This window comes from Leopardus geoffroyi, chromosome C2 (genome assembly GCF_018350155.1).
Source record: "Leopardus geoffroyi isolate Oge1 chromosome C2, O.geoffroyi_Oge1_pat1.0, whole genome shotgun sequence".
NCBI lineage: Eukaryota > Metazoa > Chordata > Mammalia > Carnivora > Felidae > Leopardus > Leopardus geoffroyi.
The window spans coordinates 141,095,445-141,118,184 of NC_059333.1; the positions used below are offsets into that span (position 1 = coordinate 141,095,445).

The following is a 22,740-nucleotide window of genomic DNA, read 5'->3' on the forward strand; positions in this document are numbered from 1 at the left end:
CTGACAGCTCTGAGGAGCCTGGAGCCTGCTTCAGATGGATTTTGTGTCTCCCTCTCTCTCTGCCCCTCCCCGACTCATGCTCTGTCTCTCTCTCTCTCTCAAAAAGAAATAAACAGGGGCGCCTGGGTGGCTCAGTCGGTTGGGCGACCGACTTCGGCTCAGGTCATGATCTTGCGGTCCGTGAGTTCGAGCCCCGCATCGGGCTCTGTGCTGAGAGCTCAGAGCCTGGAGCCTGTTTCAGATTCTGTGTCTCCCTCTCTCTCTGACCTTCCCCCATTCATGCTCTGTCTCTCTCTGTGTCTAAAATGAATAAACGTTAAAAAAAATTAATTAAAAGAAAAAGAAAGAAACCTTAAAAAAATTTTTTTTTAAATAAATTTCTTTTACACTGATTTTGCTCTGTGGATTTTGAAAAGTCAAGTTTTCATTTTAATGTATTATTTCCACTTGTCACCTTCAATCAAAGAGACTGGAACAAAAAATGAAAATGAAAAATTGACTTTTCAAAATCTGCAAAATTAGGGTGCCTGGGTGGCTTAGTTGGTTAAGCATCTGACTCTTGGTTTCGGCTCAGGTCATGACCTCACAGTTTGTGAGTTCGAGCCCCACGCTGGGCTTTGCACTGACAATGTGGAGCCTGCTTGGGACTTTCTCTCTCTTTCTCTCTCTCAAAATAAATAAACTCAAAATAATTTTTTAAAAAATCCGCAAAACTAAATGAATGTTGAAGAAATATGAATGATTAAACTTCCAAATAAGGTTTTTGTGGATTTGTACTATTTATACTTCTGAAGATATTATCACTTAAAGCTGCACTGCCACTTTTGGGACACCCTGGATCTCCCATAACTTGGAGAATTTCTCCTGGCTTCCAAATTATTATTCCCTTCAAGCTAACCTATGTGCTTTCATCAGCCTACAGTTGAATTTTCTTGACTTAAAATGTGCTTTTTCAAGAGTTTGAGACATTCTCTGATAGAGCATTGTTTTCTGAAATTGAGTGAAAAATTAAAGTTCTTACTGTCATTAACCTGCAGTTCAGAAAATTTTAACATACATAAATGCTATGTGAACATTTTTACTTATTCAGGAATCTGAATGAGAGAATGAAATCTCATAATCTTAGCTGAGAGAAAAGGGGCAAATCTCATCAAATGTGTATTACTGAACTTTTTTAAAACACTGAGCAATAGGGGTGCCTAGGTGGCTCAGTAAATTAAGTGCCCGATTCTTGATTTTGGCTCAGGTCATGATTTCATGGTTCATGGGACTGCGCCCCACATCAGCCTCTGTGCTGGCTCATGGCTCTGAGCCTGTTTGGGATTCTCTCTCTCTCTCTCTCTGACCCTGCCTCACTTGCTTGTGTGGGTGCCAGGCACATTCACACCCCCCTCCCCCCCCCCCCCCGCCAAATAAATAAATGAAACCTTAAAAAAAAACCCACTAATCAATATATATAAAGAGACATATTAATTCTTTATAAGTGTTTTTCAGGATTCCTTTTTTTTTTAACTGTACCCAGCCAGAATTCCACTTTGTAATCATGACCAAGGGCATACATAATAAAAGTGTGTGTCAAAAAAAAAAAAAAAAAAAAAAAAAGTGTGTGTGTGTGTGTGTGTGTGTATTTGCATTTTTTACCGAAACCAATGTTTCATGAACACGTGATATACTCTAATACTTTCTACTCTAGACTTTTTTTACTTAAAATCCTTGTTGACTCTGACTCACTAGGTTGACTCAAGGCCACTAATGTGGTGAAAACCAAGCTTCAAAAGCAATAAATTAGGTATAATGGGCTTAATCCATACACGCCAGGGCTACGGCATTAACTCTTTCATACCTTTGGATTCTGCACATTTTTACCTAATGAGAAGTAGAAGGTGGATATGGAACCAAAGCCAGTCTCCAAGTCCTAGTGCACAGGAACCTCCTGGGGGACCTTGTTGAAATGCGGATTCTGGTTTGGCAGGTTTGGGGCTGGAGGCCGCACACTCCCTCAGAGAACCGAGGGAGCAGAAGTCAGTGTGAGGGGACTGAGAGGACCCGCAGGGCACACACCACCCCCTTACAGCTGACGCTGCCAAAACGACATCTGCTGGTGCCCAGGGCACCCTCAGCATTTCCACAGGCCGCACGCAGCACGCTCAATGCGGCCAAGCTGGACGTCCTTCAGCGGCTCTCCGGGTGACATCAGAGCCTCCATACCCTCTCCTCCTTCCTTTCTCCGTAACCAACGCCCAGCCCAAAAGGCTGGGGCCCTGCAACCCTGTGTCCAATGGCTTGGAAGCCCTTTTTAGGGAAGGGAGTGCCGAAAAATGTGGACAACTGTTAGATGGGGTAAAGCAGGAAAAGCAGAAGAGATTCTGGCACACCAAAGTGTGAAAGACTTACTAACATTTCACTTCAGGAACTCGCTAAACTGTGAAACCCGCTGATCCAGGCGCCGTGTGCTCATAAAATACTTCTGAATGGGACAGAAATAAATTCTATGGTTCAGGGCGTCATGTCCTAAGCCTGAACCACATAGTTAGACTTCCCAAGCTAGGAAACACTGAGCCAGTGACTGCAACTTTTCCTGGTACAATACTGGTTTTCTGTGCCTCCAGCTTCTAGAATGTAGGGTACACATGTGTTGATAAAATAAAAACACTCGTTTTGATGAGACTGCCTTTTGGGTTGTCACTTCTGGTATCTGTCTGAAGGGATCAGGGAACGTGTTGCTCACACTGTACCCAACTCTGTACCTGACACATATTTGGTGCTGGATGAACGTTTGCTAAAAGAATGAATGAATGGACCTAATTTTAAAAATAATACGTTACATCTTACTATATACTTTGTTCGCTGATTTGCCATTAGCGTTTTCTTTACTGAATTGAGCAGGAGCCTTGAAAAAGCAGGCGGAAGTGAAAAGTGGCATTTTCCAAATTGCAATCGTCTACGGTGCCAAGTGGGCAGAAGAGAAAGGAGGGGAGAAAAAAGAGAGAGACCAGGACAGTGATTCCTTTTTTTGTTTGTTCTTTTTTTTTTTTTTTTTTTTTGAGAGAGAGAGCGTGCGCGCGCAAAAGCGAAAGCTGGGGAGATTGGCAGAGGGAGAGAGAGAGAGAATCTTAAGCAGGCTCCACACTCCGTGCAGAGTCCATCGCAGGGCTGGATCCCACAACCCATCATGATCTGAGCCAAAATCAAGAGTTGGACACTTAACGGACTGAGCCACCCAGGTGCCCCAAGGACAGTGATTCTTGATTCCTGGTTAGAGTAGGGCATGGGTGAGAGATGGAGCAGGAGGTGTATGAGAGTCAACTGGGAAAAATGTTCACATTTCCCGGATTTGGGAATGCCTCTCCCAACCCCTCCCTTTATGACTAGGATCGTAATAAATGGGTATCTATAATTGATGAGGACCTTGGGAAAGAGTGGGATTAAGATTTGGAACTAAGGTCTAAGGAAGTGGTTTTCAAGGGGGACAGTTATGTCTCCCAGAGGGCAACTGGCAATGACTGGAGACATTTTTGATGGTCACAACTCGAGAGTGGATGCTAACGGCATTGAGTGGGTAGAGATCAGGGGTGCTGCTAAACATTCTACCATGCACAGGGCAGCTCCCCAAAACGAAGAATTATCTGCCCCCAAATGTCAGTAGTACCCAGGTTGAGAAATCCTGCTCTGGGGGAAAACAGCATGGTACAGACAGGAACATAAAACCCCTAGGCTAACTCAGGTGAAGAAGAAGTTCTTAGAATGAAGACAGTGTGGGAAAGAGATGATGGGGCCGAGCAAAAGGGTGGGAAATCTGGCTGTGCCTCCTGTTTCAATGGATCCTTCTCTAGTCAATCCTAGACCAACTGATGGTGCGGTCTGCTCCGCTGCTCCCGCTAAAGGCAGTTTGCACGCACCTCTTGAGGACAAAGCAGAGTCCAAAGGAGACCAGCGATCCTTGGGTGGAAATGGGGACATAGGTTGCCCGGCCTGGTAATATGCAGTGATGAAAACAGCTGAAGTGTGCAGTAGAGGCTGCTGCCACCCTAACCCTATACCCATGGGCACCACCTCAGGGCCCACCAGCTTGTCTTCTGACCGCCAAAACCTGCATTCCTTTGCCTTGAAGCGTGCTCTTGGCTGTCCAAGTGGCTAGTTCTTAAACACCAGGGCATCAATCGCCTCTGGAGGGAGTCCTCAACTAATGCCTGAAAGGTTCTGGTGAATTAATACACTCTAGCCTGCATCTTGGGTGGGGTACCTATGAGACACATGTTCCACACTGTCTCCCAGAGTTCGCCAACGTGACTAAGCTTCAGGCGTCCACAGTGGTAACTGGTTTGATAACACGACCTGTTGGCTCCTATCTCTGCCCTGTCTGACTTACCCATCTCCAGTGGGTGTTTTCTTGATCTTCCCCCTAAAATAACGTGCACTTGAATTTTCATCTTAGGGCCTGCTTTTGGGGACAGAACTCCTATGGCAAGTGTGTTGAAGGAATATTGGGCCGGCAGCCACCCGATCCTCAGGTTCCTCTGATATAAGAGCTCTCCGAGTCCTCTGTTCTAGAGGGACCGATGTTTCCATCCTTAAGGTCCTGAGCAAAGAATCAGAGCTGTGGGCTCTGGTCCCACTTCTTTGAGACCATCAGAAACACAACTTTAGGCACATTCCTTTCTCTCCCATTGACAGAATAAGCAAAACCACATCTTTTGCTTAAGGAGGGCAGGAAATGCAAACATAATCCCTATTAGTTTCAAATTAGTTTCAAATAATAAAGTCAAACTCCTGCAAGAACTCAACTAAGTAACAAAACTTAACTCTGAGAAGGGGGTCTCCCTCTAGTGCTGGGAAGAGGCAAAGATGAAGAGCTGCCACCGCCATGGTTCAAATGAAACTTTAATGAATTACTGGTGGGGATTTACAACCACAATATAGCAAAAATGAAACAGTTATTTCAAAACCCTGTGACACAAAGAGGAGGACTGAATTGTAACCCCCCTCAGGGCAATGTTAAATAATTTATCCTCCATGTAATGGGAATTCTGAGACACTAAGATCTTAAGCAGAAAAAGTCCACAGAAAAGCTAGGTGTTGTGAAAGATGCCGCGGAAGCAACATGCCCAAGGGTCATATCTCTGAATGTTTTCCCTGCAGAAACTTGAACCTATCACCGAAGGAAGTCCTTGCTGTTATACAAGTTGAGGAAGCAGGCCTTCAAGCTTGGGGTCTATTTACAGTAAGCCATTCTTAAGGATGGACGTTCCTTTACAAATCCCCAGAAGTCACTCTTCTTAGATTGTAGGTTTTTGCTGGGTTTTGTCTTTGCAGAGAACATCTACTTTGGGGCCCTGATTTTTGGTCAACTTGGTTGAGGAGATGGGAAGATCTTCTATCTCAGTTCTTATGTGTGGATAGTTTTTTTGTTTTGTTTGTTTGTTTTGTTGTTGTTTTTTTAAGGGAAAAGAACAGCAGAACTTTTCCCTGTTAGACAACCTACTCCCTTATTTATAATGCAGGACAGCAGGGCCTTGTAAGTGTATATTCTGGTTCATCTGAGGACACACGGTTGTTCATTTTAAAATTAGATTCATCCTGATTATATGAAAACAGCCTACGTGTGATTGGTCAAAACAGCAGGAAAGCATTACTCAGCACCTACTTTCTGGGCCTATGTTCTAGACTCCACTAAACTTGTAAAACACCCAGTCCCTGCCATCTTGGAACTTGAAATCTAGCAAAGAAATATCTATTTCACTGACCAATATGAGGTTTGGACATTGGACAGTGAAGAAATATATATATAGTAAGTGACTAACCATGTAATATTACAAAGGGACAAAGGGGTGAGAAGAATTGTCATTGAAGCGGCATGTTTCATCAGGGCAGGGTTAAAGCAAATTTGGATCTCAATCTTAATTAATCAGGGCAGGATTTTGGGAGTTCCTTGAATGAAGGACATTGGGAAGCTGGGTTAAAACAGAAGCAGGGAAAAATATATTATGGATTTTAAGTGAAGAAATTTGAATGTGGACAGTAGAAAAGTATTAGAATAAGAGAGAGGAGTGCCTGCTATGAAAAAAAGGAAGAGAGGTAATCAGCTTAGACATCATATTCAATACACATGGGAGAGTAAAATGTGTGTTCAAGAGGCTGGAGTCCCAGACAGTTAACTGAACATCTATTATTCGTATTTTCTTCAAATCCTGAGGGTTCACTAAATTCAACAATTAACCATCAAACATATCTCTTGAGATTGAAAAATGCTAGGTCACCTATAAAAAGAAGACCATTACCAATAAACACATCATAAAACTAAATGAAGAATGACTAATGATGCAAAATGATTATGGAAATTCGTATGTTAACTCCTGGGTCTCTCTCTTTGATTTCTTGTCTTTTGGGTGAGAAATCTCTCTATCTCCAGGGTGCAGGTTTACTTCAAGACAATTGATTTTACTATTTCGGCAATAATAAAATAACAAAAATTGTTTTCTGTGTTTTGAGCACTCACCAGGCACTAGGTACTGGCTAAGCAGTGAATAATCATTATGTCACATAATCTCCTCCACAATGCTGTGATGTAAGCACCAGTATTCTTCCTATTGCACAGATGGATGACTGAAGTTCAAAGCAGTTAAGAAACTTGCAGGAGAGACCATAGGCTAGGAAAGGGCAAAACCAGACATCCAACTCAACACCTGTATGGACGTCCAGCACCCCACATCCTGATCTCTCTTGCCAATGCCTCAGCTTTCAACCAGTCCAGGACCCAGGACCCCCAGCTTTTCCCTCTGCAGACACACTTAGCCAATAAGGGTAATGGCAGGGGTGGGTGTCTCTCCTCCCTGATCTGTGACAGGACTTTAAAATAAAACATTAATGGCACCCACACTGTGAGTTACCCTGAGCCCCAAAGACCCCAGTGATGGGCCAGTAACAAGTTAGGGATTATTCAGATAATCATTTCCTCCCTATTCTGGAATATCAAGAATTAATTAGCTGGATTCTGTACCTGAGAGGAATTTATCAGGATTAACTTCTTAATATCGCAAAATTTAATCTTCAAAAGGTTTGCAAAACACTTCACAAAAATTGGCTTGTGAAGTTGAAGACAACCCCACCTACACTAATATAAAGGAATACAATTATTTCTTTTTTTCTTTTACATGTTCTCAGCATACTTATCACAGGTTGGCGTTATTTCTTAATAATCCAAAATGTATGTGTGCTTTGCATTTCCTTCTTAAAATACGACATGTTAATAATAATTAAATAACAAGGTTTTCAGAAAGGTAAAATATGCATAGGTGGAAGGAAAAGGCTTCTTTGTTCTTTTCACTTACCTCACTTTTATTATTCATGCCCCTCTTACATTTCCTTCATGGGAGGCACTTCTATAGAACACACTGAATATTTGATAAAGCACATTTATACTTTGGGAAGAAAACAAGCAAACACCCTTTTTGCTAAAAAAAGAAAAAAAAAAGAGGGTTCCCTATTGCAGTAAGAAATGATAAATAGGATAAATATTAGGAAAATTGGTATTTTTATCCAAGATATTATGTAATGAGTCATTTATTTAAACAGTCTGAAGTTCTGTAAGAGGATACCAGGGAAATGGCTTCAATACCTCTGTCAACACATCAACAATCAGCACTGGCCTCTGCTCTCTGATAGCTCTACTCTAAATTTTAGTTTCCTTTAAAAAAATCGGTACTATCAGGATTGATTGGCAAACTCCCAATACTATGTGCATAGAATGACCCACATAGATCTATTAAGGAAATAAAAATGATGCTCAAAGACTAAAAGGAAAATTCAGGTCTAGCAAGATTAAAGATGACCCCATACGAATAAGGAGGAAGTGAGGAAAGAGAATTAGGTCAGACAGGATAGTGGTACTGCACCAAAAAATAGAAATGGGTTACCTCACAGCCGTGAAGATGTTTTCATCGCTTGCCAATGCCTCCAAAAGCAGCGAGACAGTGATGTGATGAAGGCCACATAAGAATTAAAAAATAGAGTAGCACAGTATGGAAAAGACAGCTCCCTGACCACCAAATAATTCTTCTTCTTTCCCGGGGAATAGAGTCATCACTGGAAAGCTGCCACAGGGACTGTTTCCCATCCCGCTTCATTTAGGTGGGGACGTATGATTTGTGATTTATGATTTGTTTTCACCAGTGGAATTTTAGCAAAATGGTTGTGTGTCACTTTCTTTTTTTTTTTTAATTTTTTTTTCAACGTTTATTTATTTTTGGGACAGAGAGAGACAGAGCATGAACGGGGGAGGGGCAGAGAGAGAGGGAGACACAGAATCGGAAACAGGCTCCAGGCTCCGAGCCATCAGCCCAGAGCCTGACGCGGGGCTCGAACTCACGGACCGCGAGATCGTGACCTGGCTGAAGTCGGACGCTTAACCGACTGAGCCACCCAGGTGCCCCTGTGTGTCACTTTCAAGCCTGTGTGCTTCTCTACTCTCTCATTGCCTCCCTGTGGTCCGATGGAATGAAGCCAGGATCTTAGTAGCCATGAGTAGAAGATGAAGGACCCCAAGACTAAAGGCACTTGGGACTCCCTTGAACGGCTACGGAGCATAGCCACCAACCAGTCAGGGACAGCAGTTTTCAACTTCACATGACTGGAAAATAAACAGTGTTTTAGCCACTGTGTATTCTTCATTTCAAAGCGTAATGTTTTCCTAACCAATCTATGTGGCAAGAAAAATAAAGTGTCTCACTTTAAATACTGCATATAACTTATTTTTGCATGGAATTTGGTAAAATCACACGCTCCTAAGGCTATAGTCATGTTGCCCAATTACAAATGGCTATTGAGCACGTGAAATGTGACCAAAGTTGAGATGCGCTGCGAGTATAAAACACACACCAGATATTGAAGATTTCATGCAAAAAGTAAAACATCTCATCGATATTTTTATATGGATTACAAGTTAATAATATTGTGAATATACTGGGTGAAATAAAGTATGTTACTGAAATTGAACTCACTGGTTGCTTTTTACTCATTTATCATGTGGCTACGGTAAAATTTCAAACTACATATGTGGCTCATGTTATATTTCTACTGTACTCCTGCTGGGCTACCAGGCAGGGGCTAGCAAATTATAACCCACCTTCTGTTTCTGTATGTAAAGTTATTGTACACAGCCATGATCATTTATTTACCTATTATCTATGGCTGCTTTCACACTACAGCAGCAGAGTCGAGTAGTCTCAGTGGAGATTGTACATCTTGAAAAAGCTTAAAATACTATATGGTCTATTATACAAAATGTTTGCCAACTTCTGAGCTAAGGATAACTTTGAGATTATCTAATTTATCTAGATAAATTTACTGTTTTATGACTATGGAAATTAAAGCTCAGATAAATCAAGAGACTTATCCAAAAATTTTTTACTCTCGATTTGGTGATATTGCCATAATGTCTCATTCATTCACTCGTTCGTTAATTCATCTTCTCCATCCATTTCAATTTTGATCATTAAAGAAATAAAATCGCTATCAGTCAGAAAATCAACACTTAATACTCAATAATGAATCTCAACACACCAATGTCAATGATAATTCAATGTAGTTGTTCAGAAGTATGTTTCTGTTTGACTAGGAACTGTAGACATATGTATACAATAGCAGAAAAACCCTTGAGTAATATTCAGCTATGAATAGGCTGTGAGATGGTCTTTAAGCTTTATTTGAAAACATTCTACAGAGAATCTATCATGTAATCTGCTTTCAAATTAAACTTGAAATTCTCCCAAATGTAAAGCCATCTTGCTAAAAATATTCATTATTGGAATTAACTTAGAAGAATTTTGCCACATCTTGGAGAAAGTGAAATCTGTTCCCAAAGACATCACGGCAACATGAAACTGCCTTGGTTCCGGCAGCCATCATCTCTCGGTGGATTATTCAGAGAGTCCCTAACTGGGCTTATCGTTTTCAGTCTCACTCCCACTCAAGATCTATCCCAAATAACTCTGCTAAAATAAAAATCTGACTTGCTGAACATTTAGTTTCTTCATGCTATTAAGAAAAAGTCCATCTTCCTTACTGTGGCCAGAAAAGTCTTCACCATGTGACTCCTACCTGTTCCAACAGCTTCATTTATTGTCCTTTGATATTCAAAGGATTGGGCTCCATGCAATTTCCCAAAGGTTTCATACTTTTACCCCGCTTCACACATTGGTATATGGTGTTCTTGCTGCCTAGAACTCACCGCACGCCTGACTCTGGGTTCCCACTCCACAGTGTACTTGCTCCATCACATAACTTATCAGTATTGTAACTGCCTGTTGAGGTATTAATTCTACTGATGCTACAATGGCTAATATTTAGGAACACTTAACTGTGGGGTCAAATGCTACATGATTCCATTTAATGAAGAAACTGAGCACATGCAACAAAGCCAGGTGAAGCTAGGCTATGAATCCACACATTCCCACTCCTCAGCTCTCATTCTTAACTCTATACCAGTGGTTTGCAGTAGGGATGAGTTTGCCTCCCACAAGACATTTGGCAATATCTGGAGACATTTTTGATTGCTGCAATTGGAGCATGGGTGGGGCGGGGGGAGGGCTACTGGTATGTAGTGGGTAGGGGCCAGTGATGCTGATAAACACAGGGCAGCTCTCCACAGCAAAGAATTATCTGGCCCCAAATGCCAATAGTTGAGGTGGGGAAACACTGTGAGAGACCAAATTAATTTCTGTAGATTGCACCAAGAGTCTCTGAGCATCTCTACAGCAAGGATTTTTAAATGGGGGCACCTGGGTGGCTCAGTGGGTTAGGCACCTGACATCAGCTCAGGTCATGATCTCACAGTTCATGAGTTCAAGCCCCACATCGGGCTCTGTGCTGACAGTTTAGAGCCTGGAACCTGCTTCAGATTCTGTGTTTCCCTCTCTCTCTCTCTCTCTTTGCCCCTCCCCTGCTCATACTTTCTTTCTCTCTGTCAAGAATAAATAAACATTAAAAAAAAATGTTCACCATGGTGTCTTGGCACCTACCATAGAGTCTGGCACCCAGCAGATGTCCAGTGCATATATGAGATGATGGATGGTGGGAGGTGGGATAGAGGAATGAATCATATATGGATTCATGGATTGTGGGAGGTGGGATAGAGGTATGAATGCAGAGATGGAAAGATGGAGGGATGGAAGGATGACACAGTCAGGATAAAAAAATAAGTTTACTCGGGGCACCTAGCTGACTTAGTAGAGCACATGACTCATAATCTTAGGGTTGTGAGTTCAAACCCCGTGGTGGGTGTGGTGCCTACTTTAAAATAATAAGTTTACTCATTTTAAGGCTTGGTTTTTGTGACAACCTCAATAAGGATAACTAAACATATATTCTTAGTTAGCAGTAAATGAATGCATGTAGAGTTCATTCTAGAGAATGCCTTCACCTTAACAATACCTTATGTTGATGAAGCTACAGACGGACAGATCAAATTAATAAGCCAAAAGCCTAGGAGGCTTTTTTTTACAGAGTCCTCAGAGGGACAAGGTGTTTTTCAAAGCCCTTCTAACTACTACACTACAGGATAAATTGATATATTCATCATCCACATAGGCCATAACTGAAATTGTTTTTAAAAAGATTTTTCTGTGTAAGGTTTCTGTGGTTCCTTTTTTTTAAAAATCAAAGGACAAATAATACAAGAATATACAACATTATACTTCCCCTTATTGTAGCTACATTTCAGATATAAACACATTATTCTAGATCTCTATCTAGATGCTAGAATGGGAGCAGAAATTATGGCGGAGCTTAGGTGACATTCAAAAAGGTAAACAAAAACACACATGGCAAAAATAAGCCATTCTCTGGCTTATGCAAATTAGCACATCCAGATCTCAGGAATAAAGTCAAGAAAAGATACGTTTTATGATTGTAATACTTTAAAAGTAATATCAATTTAGCATAATTTTTATATCATTGCAAAAGACTTCAGCAATGGCAACATTAGTCAGTGTTGAATACAAACTCATAAGCCTTTTTTTTGTGTGAAAAACATCAAGTTTCTGCTGTGGGATTGATACCTCTCCTAGGAATCAGAACTTATTATAAAATGTAGTCAGCGGTTAAAACAAATGAGACTAATTTTTTTAAGTGTAGTGCTATGAACTGTTCCTCACCACCTCTTGCACTACACTTTAGCCATTTGCATTTTTACACACACACACACACACACACACAGAGAGAGAGAGAGAGAGAGGGAGAGAGAGAGAGAGAAAATGGTGAGCAAATAAGTTTTGTTACCTGCTCTCCCTCTTGGAGATTCATAATGCACACAATCATAAACACAGTCTCTGAAAAATTCTTGTGTTGTTAAACTCAGGATTTCCCAAACATAATTGACCATGGAGTAACATAAATAAACAGTAAACAAGTAAACAGTAAAATAATATGAGGATCTGCCGAAATACTCAGGAGTATGGAGAAGGACTAAAAGTTGATGACAGGGTTTTTAGCTTGGGACATCTGCGTGACGGTGGCATTTCTCACCATGGTTTGGAAGCTAGGCATGGGAAGTACAGTTGGAGCCAGAGACAAGCGCTGCCTTTTTAACTATATATAAGAACGCGAGACACGCTTGTCACAGAGGCCGAGTCTCCATGCACAGACATGCCAGTTGCTGAGACATTTATGCACACTGGGAGTGAAATTTGAAAAAGTTGACCCCCCCCAGGAACATCATGATCGTTATCATCAGTCATTGTTTTTTGAGCACCTTCTCTGTATAAGCATTGTTGAAATCTGAGAAAACAGAGACTTTCCCCTCTTGAGACTCTGAGGGGAAAGGGGGGAAAAGTATATCCGAATCATCCTGAGAACCACTGAACAACGTGCATCACAACAGTCAGAATATTCAATGGGTTCCTGAATGTCACGATCATGCATTGTGCCACTAAAACCACGACTATCCTCTCCACTCTTCTCATCACAAACATTCTTGAACCTCCAGAAGAGTCACAAAAGTGTATTTCCCAAATTAAGAAGAAGACATACCTGCTGTCAGTTTGCATTCTTTTGTCCAAACTTTTGCTTTAATCGGCTTAACACTCACGAAATTCTGAATATTTTTTATCACAGAAGAGAAACCATGATCCACGAGGCCTCTCGTTTGGAACTAAGAAGTTGAATGAGTAATTTAGTTCAGATCAATCCTTTCCTAGCCATTACATGTTACGCTCACTCAGCACACACACCTGTATACATATGTTATTTTACATGGTGTTATACTGCTGTATACACACTACATATTATAATATATAATTATGTGTTGTATGCACAGATATGTAAATGTATATGTTAGAGTGTCTATCATGATGGAAAGGCTACAGTAAACTTCTGGGGACACAGAATTAAGGATCCTGGGTCCTAATACCAGGCTCTCCTAACTTGCCATTTGGAAGAGATATCTAAGTTCACAGGAGAGCTCAGTTTCTCACTCAATAAAAATAGTACTGCACAAGAAGACCTGCCAGCACATAAACTCTCCAAAGTCCCTTGAAATTAGGACAGTATGGACCGGACAACATGAGCACCATTCTAGCTGTCAGCTGGCCAGATGGCTGAGAGAAGCGTATGGAAATACATTACTTGTGACTCGGTGGTTTGGGTATTTCCCCCCTCCCCAACTTACTTGAACATCATAATTGGCTAACAAGTTGGGGAAATTAAGGTGAAGGGTGAACATCCTTAATCAGAGACTCACTGACCTAAATAGATTCCACCTCACACCGCTTGGATACCAAGAGAACCCTGGCTGAATCCCACTGCAATATACACTAATACACACAGGCTGTAGAAACCACAAAACAATTGCCTCCTCAGATTAAAAAATAACTTTATTTCATCTAGGGGGCCATATGAGAGAGCCCAATAAGCATATCCATTCTATCACAGTAGATACCATTTCATAATCCCTTTGTATTAATATATGCATATCGTCTTATAGGTCACTAGGCTGCATGCTGACTAGTGGAACCAGGCACAAATTCTTGTAGACTGAATGGGAAATCAAATAAAATAGTAAAAATGGCTTTATTTATTTTTATTTTTTAAATGTTTTTTAATGGTTATTTATTTTTGAGACAGAGAGAGAGAGAGAGAGAGAGAGCGTGCACAGGAGTACAAGCAGGGGAGAGGCAGAGAGAGAGAGAGAGAGAGAGAGAGAGAGAGAGAATCCGAAGCAGGCTCTGCGCCGTCAATGCAAAGCCTCATGTGGGGCTTGAACTCAACGAACTGCAAGATATGACCTGAGCCGAAATCAGATGCTCAACCCACTGAGCCATCCAGGCACCCCATCAAATAGTGAAAATGACTTTAAATAATGCAAGAGGTTGATTTGCCATCCATTGCTCAACTAGTTCAGATACTGGCACAAGCCCTACTAGCTGTGGTATAGATAACTAATGCAATTCAGGCAGCAAACATTCAGTTTGGGCAAAACTAAGTCAAAAGATGACACTTAATACCAATAACAGAAGAGAAGGAGAAGCACCACCCCTTTACCTATTCCCATTCAGTTTTCCAACAAGTATTTCCCTGTGCCCAGGTGTCAAAGTCTTTGCTAAGTGCTGGGGAGGCCAGCATGAATAAACCCATAGCCCTTCATCACACTTTAGAGGGGGAGACAGAAATGGAAACAAAACCCAAACTGCCCTGCAAGGTGATAAGAGCTATACAGACTAAAGCACACAGTATCAAGACCACCTGTTCAGAAGGTTCATGGCTATCAGGTCATTTTCAAGTACCTGGCTGTCCTGTCCTCTCAGATTGCTCTAGTCAAAAGCCTGGCTGAGACACTGGATATTTGAGAAAGTCGGCCTAAAGAACATGTTAACCATTCATTCCTCTAGGTTTTCTGAGCTCTATTTTTGCACCGGGGACAATCGCCAGAATCTCCACGGCTGAACCACAGTAGCTCAGGCTCCCAAAGATAAACTCCCACTGGGTTACTTTTCATCATTTTGTCTTCTGCATTTTTTATTCTCATAAAAGGCACGACCATATAAAGAACTTTACTTCGCATTCTGTAGAATTGAAGTTCAAGTACTGGCCATTATATGATTTGATATTTCATGGAAGTATATACTAGGTGCCAGGCACCATAGTAAGCCCTCTAGAAATGTTATATGATGTATCTGTACAACTTCAATGCATATCTGCCACCTCCAGGCCCCCTTTTTCCTGTTAACTTGGCTACCGAGAAGCTTAGAGCTAAATTAAATAAAGCAGTAAGCACTTAGGATTTCAGTTTAATGATCTTTACTCCTGTAGAAAATTTTGATCTTTCTTCCCCTACCATTTTCACAAGTCTTATTGCTTTGTGGGATTTTTGCTATGCATTTATGCAGACACATTTCTGAAAGCCCATACTCTATAAACAAAAACACATTACCATAATTACCCATTGTCGTTTCCTTTTTGTCTCAGTTGTCAAAAGAGTTTCCATGAATAGCTAATTGGGAGATGACCCTTTGGGTATCACACCTGGGTCACTTGAAAACTCAGATAATGCAATACCTCGCACAATCATCTGGTTCAGAATCTGTTTTTGAAAGTGTGAAAGGAGGTAAAGGGGGAAAGTTAAAATGACTTCACTTACAACACAGCGTAACCAAATGTCCAAATTTGGAAATTTGGTTATTTCCAAATCTATCCCCAAGGGCGATTTCCATCTTGTATTGTATCCTGACAGTCCCATTTTGCCCCTTCCCCAGGAACTGCTACTTGTGTAGACCAGCTTACACCACAACACGCCCTTGGTCCCTTAGGGCTGCCAAGGCCAGAGGCACTGCCAGAACCTGCTGAGTGAGAAGGCACTGCTATCATCCAGTGATGTCGGTTCCCTGGAATTTCACTCTTAGCACTGACAATGCCTCTGGAACTCATAAAGATTCTGCTGATACCCAGAGAGTTGAAGGTCAGTGTCTTCAGGGAATCTGGGTAACCTGTTAAGGCAAACTGCTGAGGATTTGCATGTACTCAAGGCAAATGCCCCCAGGAAGAACTTGCAGAAATAATCCTCTGCAATGTCACTATATAGAATAGAATGGGGCTAGCTTTCATCTCAAAAAAAAAAAAAAAAAAAAAAAAGGGTGGGGGGAAAGATAGAGGTAAAGATGGAACCATATATTCATGGCAAACACATATACGCAGGCACAAGTCTTGACATACCCAGTTGGTACCCACTCAGGTTGCTTAGTCACATATTTTTAGGAAGACAGTGTTTGGGTGCAACCATTGCTTTATTTAGCCAAGATTTATCCAGCTCCTACTGTGTGCCAAGCACTGTTTAAGACGCTGGAGAATCAAGAGTTAATGAGGCAGTCAAGACTCTTTTCTCCTGGACTCTACATTCTAGACGGGTATTCCACAAGTACCAAATGAAATGACAATTCAGATTGCAAAGAAGACCAAGCGATGGGGGGATTGGGGAAGAAACTAAAAACAGTATGATGGTTCTGAGAAAGAATGAGTCAAGTGGTCACAGAAGGGCTTTTTAAGAAGTTGACACATAATCTTACACTAGAATGACAAAAAGAAGTTCAAGAAACCAATCACCTCACTCGGATTTCTACCAAAAGGATAAGCTTGCTAAAACAAACACACAAACACACAAACACCAAACTTGTAATCCCACGGGTGGCTCCACACATGCCATGCTTCAAACAACTTCCAAAATTCCAGGAAAGGATAGGAATCCACAACTCTCTCTTCTCTTAAGGAAATTTTAAGAAATTACCTTTTCCCAAAAGATGTTAGATTAAAAGGCAGTTGTCTTAATTCATCACTATGACAGAATAAAGAAGCTAAAAGGAGAGAGATGGAATGCTTATTCCTCTTATAAAGCCAGTTAGTCTATAAAGCAACATTCCAATGTCAATAAAATTATGCCTTTGCATTATAATGCCAACAGGAATTGCTTCATTAAAAAAATAGTTCAATAGCTACATTTAGTAACACTTACTCTCACTAAAAAAGAAAAGCAAATCATACCTACTACCAGATGGTCCCACTTCCAATATATATATAACTTTGAAATTCATTAAAAATAAGATTTTAACAGTATCCACTTAACGTGTACAAAGAATAAATGATTGTTCACCCATGCCTTCCCATATATTACCTTCAAAAAATCACTTACTACTGAATTTCTGTTTGACTCAATTAAAACCCTTAGCCAACTGGCATGAAAACTCCTAAAAATATCCACTGCTCGGAATACTTTTCATCAAAACACCTTTTTCTTTAATGTTTCCTAGTCTCTGACTAGTTTCAGAATAAGAAAGGTAAGCAGAAGTGAATTAGGGAGCAGATCAGTCACCAGTGAATATTCAGAATGAATCATGGAATATTTGAACTAAAATGCAATTTTTATTACTTTGTAATCTAGCACATGCTATATATTATTACAATGTAAATAAGCAGCATAAACTAGAACAAGGCCAAATAATGTAAAGATATTGCTCAACAGGTCTACGGGATCCAATGCTTTTACCATTATAAAAATTGCTGGGCTCTGACATCGATACACCATCCAAGGAATGCTTAGTTTTTGAACTTCAAAACTGGTCTTTAAAACTGCATCTCACTAGCACCTAAGACCAGTAACAGGCTACAAGGAAGACTTTGTTTCAAATTTATTTACTGATGATTAGGCACAGTGTTTCAATCTTCACAAAATCTGAACGTGTGTGGAGACGGGAGGGAGGAGAGTGTTCAACTTGTTTGTTCAGGTTCACTCTTTTTCTTTGCTTCGGCTTAGGAATTGTTACGCTTCTAGACTCTTTTTGTAAAATTTCCCATTTGGGGACAAGTACACACTTAACCTTTAATAAATTAAAAAAACAACAACGACAACAACATCCTATGTGCCCTCCCCTCCAACAAATCAGAAGGCTTAAGAATTAGCACTAATAATCCTACAATGGTCATTGGGAAATCCTCCTCCAAAATGACAACTGCAGCTAAGAAGGACGCGATCTACTAGGGTTAAAAAAAAAAAAAACAACAACAACAACAAAAAACAAAAAACAACTCCCCCAAATGAGTCCTCCTCGGAAGGGGGCTGGAGGCCCGGGGGAGGAGAGCGCAGCTGGCACAACTCCTGGTTACCAGAACCAACTCGAAGCGACCCAGAGGAAGATGCTGCGTCAAAAGAAGAGCGAGGCAAAGAAGCGCGCGACCCAGCAGGGAGGCGAAATCGCCACCGAGTCCCCGAGGAGGCGGGGAGAAGCCAAGACGCCAGGCACCGGCCAGGGCGCACGCCAACATTCAAGATTATTCTCCCTTCCAAACCACGGAGTTCCGGAGCAGGAGAAAAATGGGGATGCGGGGCACCCACAGTCCCTTTAAATTGCCTCCCCGCCCCCCACCCCCCGTGTCTGCCAACCTTTTCCGAACCCCCGTGTCACAGAACTTCCTCATCATGGAAACTTCCACTCGGTTCGGCGCTAAGGATGCCAAACTCCATTTCACAAGGAGCCTGTCAACAGCTGGGCTTGGGGGTTTGAGGAACAGAGCGGCTGCGATTGGAGGGGGCCCCCAGACACCCTGCTCCGCCACTGCCCACGCTGGGGCTCCCCGACTGCCGCCGCGCGGTGCCGGAGCACGAGGGGCACCTCCTCCCGGACCCGGGGTGCAGAAGCCCCGCGGAGGCAGGTAACACGGAGGCTGACACCCTCCACCCACGCCCGCCCGCGCGCCCGGCTTCGCCGCCCGCACCCCTCAGGTTCCCGCGACACCCACGCAGCCAGCCGGCCCACCCTTCTGGACGGTCGGAACTGCCGCCCCCTCCCCCCCTCCCCCCCACGCCCCCGCCTCCGCGCGGTCCTCTCGCCAAATTACCAGTGCCCTCCAGACGGTTGGGTTGAGCGCCCCTGCCCGGGGAAGGCAGCCTGCGGGCGCTTGCCCCGAGCCCGGGGAACAGAAGGTCTCCTTTCCAAGCGCACTCACATTATTCATGCAAAGTTAATCCCCGCCGCGTCACGGCCGCCCGCCCGAGGATGTGCGCCTTCCTTGGCCAAGCCCCGCAGTCTCCACCCTCCTCCGCCCCCTCCTCCCGGCGGCGGGGTCCCGGGGAGCGCCGGCGACGGGACGTCGCGCGAGTCCTGCAAAATGTCAACTCCTTGGGCGAAGAGAGGCAGCCGCCGCCAGGGCCGCGCCGGCCCTCCCCGGCCACTCCACTTTTATAGGCGTAGGAAGCGAGTGTGGTCCGGGCACCGGAGTCCCCGCCTCTCCGGGCCCCCCTCGCACCCGGCCCGCCCCGGCCCGCTCCCGGGGCACTGCCTTACTCCGGGCCCGGGGCGCCCGCGCCGCGCCGCGTCCGCGAACCGGTGACCTGGTTTCCCCTCCAACCCTCGCGGCGGTCCTACTCGCGCGGCGGCGGCGGCCAAGAGCAAGCAAACCCGGCTCCGCCAGGGGCGCAGCGAGGAAATGGCCTCCCAGACGCTCGCGCCGCCGCCGCCGCCGCCGCCGCCGCCCAGGGGCCGCCAGGATGGCACCCGACGCCCCCCGCCGGGCTCCGAGGGGGGGGGCGCTCAGAAGTGTCCGCCGCTGGGCGCTCGCGGACCCCTACCCCGCAGCCCACGCGCGCACCGCCCCAGGCCGGCCGCCTCCGCACCTGCCTCCCCAGGTTCGGGCGCTCCCTCTCCTCCCAGTCCCGGCCGTGCCCTCCTCCCCGGGTGCCCTTCCCAGGGTGGCGATGTTGCGGCGGTTTAGGCGGCCGCGCGTCCACCCACCCGGCGGCTTGCGCACCGAGGTTCGGGTTTGGACGTCATTCCTCTGGTAGGCGAAGAGGAAGAAACGGGGGACGAGTGACAAGGAGGCGGGGGGACCTTCCAGAAGCACGGGCTTTTCTCTGCCCCGAAGGACCAGTGTGACCCCTGCCAGCGCGCTCCTCTCCCTTTTTCCAAACCACTTGTGGCGCGTGTCCGGCGGACAGAGCGCTCTGGCTCCTCCTGGGGCCTCCCACGGGCCGGGCTGTCTGGAGTTCCCTTCACATCACCCGGCCCCCGCCTCCCTGCTCCCGCCTCCCCCCCCCCCCCCCCCCCCCATAATTTGGAAAATACCTGGCCTGCTTTTGAGGGAGACACCCCTCCGCATAATTATGCATATCCTGGGAGATGTGTGCAGAGTCGAGACACTCCACAGGTTCCAGAAGGGCTGCCCTATTAATTTGCCTTGGCCCTGGGTATGTACAAATAAAACCCGGAAGACAACAATAATGTATACTCTTGCAGCGTTCTGCCCCAGGCAAGTAAGAATTTCTGAACTGCCCCCCATGCTCCACCTCAAGTGTTGAAAGCCCAGGGTTCAGGTTAGGAGAAAATGAAGCGGGCAGCTGCATTCTGGGCTTGAAGAATGCTTGTAAAAATACGGAGTGCCCAAAATGCTAAAATGCAGTCGGTACGAAGGTATACTTGCAGCAAAACTATTCTGACGACAGGGTACAATTATTTTCTTATATTAAAAACAATCCCTACTTCATTATTCAATATATACGTTTATTCGTACAAAAATGGGATAGAGCTATGACGGTCTGTATCCTCAACTGTCTGAACAACGTATAGATGATTTATTGCAGAGCTTTCCAGATTTCCAGCCGGTGACGTGTGATTTAATTCCAGCTTCTTGCGAGCATCCCACGGAAGAGGGCGAGGAGCCACCACTCTGGCTAGCAGCCTTAACAGCCACAACTGTCCAGAAATTCGGGAACTGTTGCCTGCGCCTGGACGCACGGTGTTTCGGGTGCTTCCAGAGAGAAAGTCGCAGACCCCAAGGCTCCCTGGCGAGAGGGAGGGGCCTCCCCGTCAGAATCCACGGACCTTAAATCCCCTCGGTTCTTGGCGATAAATCCTTGCTGTAGTTTATTTTTCACTTGTGATAAGGCTATATACCATAGGCTTTGCAGGTTTTGTAGCTGGATAGAAGTTGTTCTCCCTTGCAGGGAAGTTCCTGGGCTCTGCTCCAATGCTGCCCCGGGATGTTTTGGTTGCTTTGGAGGAAAGCTGTGGAGTCTGCACCGTTTGTTCCAAATAGGCGGCCCCCTGGTGGCTAACTGTGGGTGAAAAATCAGGCCACTGAGGAAAAAGCTTGGCTTTGACAGGCCACTACAGTTGACAGCCGGGTCTGCGCAGGGGCTATTGAGACCTGCGAACGACTTTGTAATGGGGGGGGGGGAGGGGGGGCGGGGCATGATGTGAGTCTTCCTTCACAAAGGTGAATAATAGGCCCTGAAGCCTAATGGGACTTTCAATTTTTTTTTTTCCTCTTCCTGAGTGTAACTTGGAGCTAGATTCCATCTTAAGAAGGAAAACATCACACGGAGAACGAAGTATAACAAACACTGTTGCTCCCCTTTGTTCAAATGGCTTTGCTTTTCTGATCTCATTTTGCCTGGAAACTTTTGAAATAAAAAGTAAATTACAACATTAAATAAATAACATGGCATTATTCAAACAATTCATGAGACTATGATTGTAACAATGTTATATGACAATGGGAGAAGGCAATTTTAATGCAACGTTATTGAAACAACATGAATTATGAAGGATTCCATGAATTGGCCCTCTGAGGGCCGACTCCATGATGGCAAACAAGGATTGCTCTTATGTTTCACAAAGGGGCCAATAGAGCAATAGTTTTATGGGGACCTGACTGAAGGCAAAAATAATATTCAAACTTTAGACCATATGGCCCCTGTTCCAGTCTAGCTGATTTGAGAGGGCACATCAAACGTGTTTTCACGACCCATGCTCACGTGCCACTGGTAGACATCCTCATTACCAGGGTCGACAAATTTCAAGTTGCTGCCTTGGTTCAAGGAAGCCATTCATTCATATATTCATTCATTCGTTCATTCATTCATTCATCCACCGCTGGGGTAAGAAGATAAATGAAGTGTAAAGTCAACAGAACTGGGATTACACTGAAGCCACTGAGGCCAGTGGTGCAAATACAGGGTCTGAGCCAGTCTTTATTTAAAGTATTGATGTATTGTTCATCATGGATGATTGTTACATTAATTTTTATCTTAAAAATCTTACATTAAAATATAGTTTCTCTTTATTACAGTTTTTGATGCCCCTTAAATTTTGCACTCAAGGAAAGTGCCTCACATGCCTCATCCAAGCCCTCATCCTTCTGTGCCTTCAATAATACCAAAGTCTAATCAGAAAAGTAAAATTCAAATAGATTTGCTCAGGGTCAAAGATAATTAATATATGGTAAGGAACTTTAGGTCAGGGAGTTACACATGGCAGGGAGTTGTGAGAGAAGGGGAAAAAATCAAGGGGGATGCCACTGGATGAAGTTGAACCAGTCCATCAAGGATGGACTAGATTTTACTACTCTGGGAGTATTGGAACCAGAGGAAGTGCTATTCCAGGGACTAGGACCACTAATGTTCTTTCTTTCATTCAAAAACTCCTTCTCAAGATGGTTGTACAGCCAAATGACCCAGCCCTGGAGATTCTCATTCTGTTTATTGTTAGTTCCTGGAATTTATTTTGCCTATGAGGCCACATTGATTCTGGTCCATGGCTAGACAGGTAAGAATGCCAAGCCTGTCCCTGCCCCTCAGGAAAGACAGACTATTAGGGGAGATGACATGTTCAAAATTAACTCTACTTTAAGAGTGCAGTGAGAAATATATAAATGTAACTTTCTAGGTGATTGCTGGTGAGGAGGCTGTGGTAGCCCAGGAATTGGTGA

General features: G+C 43.8%; 1 protein-coding gene across 11 annotated transcripts in view; it reads right to left on the minus strand.

The window, feature by feature from the left end:
* THRB (thyroid hormone receptor beta) overlaps positions 1-20,169 on the minus strand; it is a 388,247-nt gene extending 368,078 nt beyond the window's left edge. For 5 of the 11 annotated variants that reach the window (XM_045436319.1, XM_045436321.1, XM_045436322.1 and 2 more), the window contains exon 1: positions 18,874-19,017. The gene's annotated coding sequence lies outside the window, so the exon portion shown is untranslated. Of the gene's footprint in view, positions 1-18,418; positions 18,748-18,873; positions 19,081-19,319; positions 19,422-19,648; positions 19,747-20,096 lie in introns of those variants that run through there. The other 6 variants (XM_045436313.1, XM_045436318.1, XM_045436316.1 and 3 more) reach the window with 6 other exon arrangements.
* Between the last annotated feature and the right edge of the window lie 2,571 nt (positions 20,170-22,740).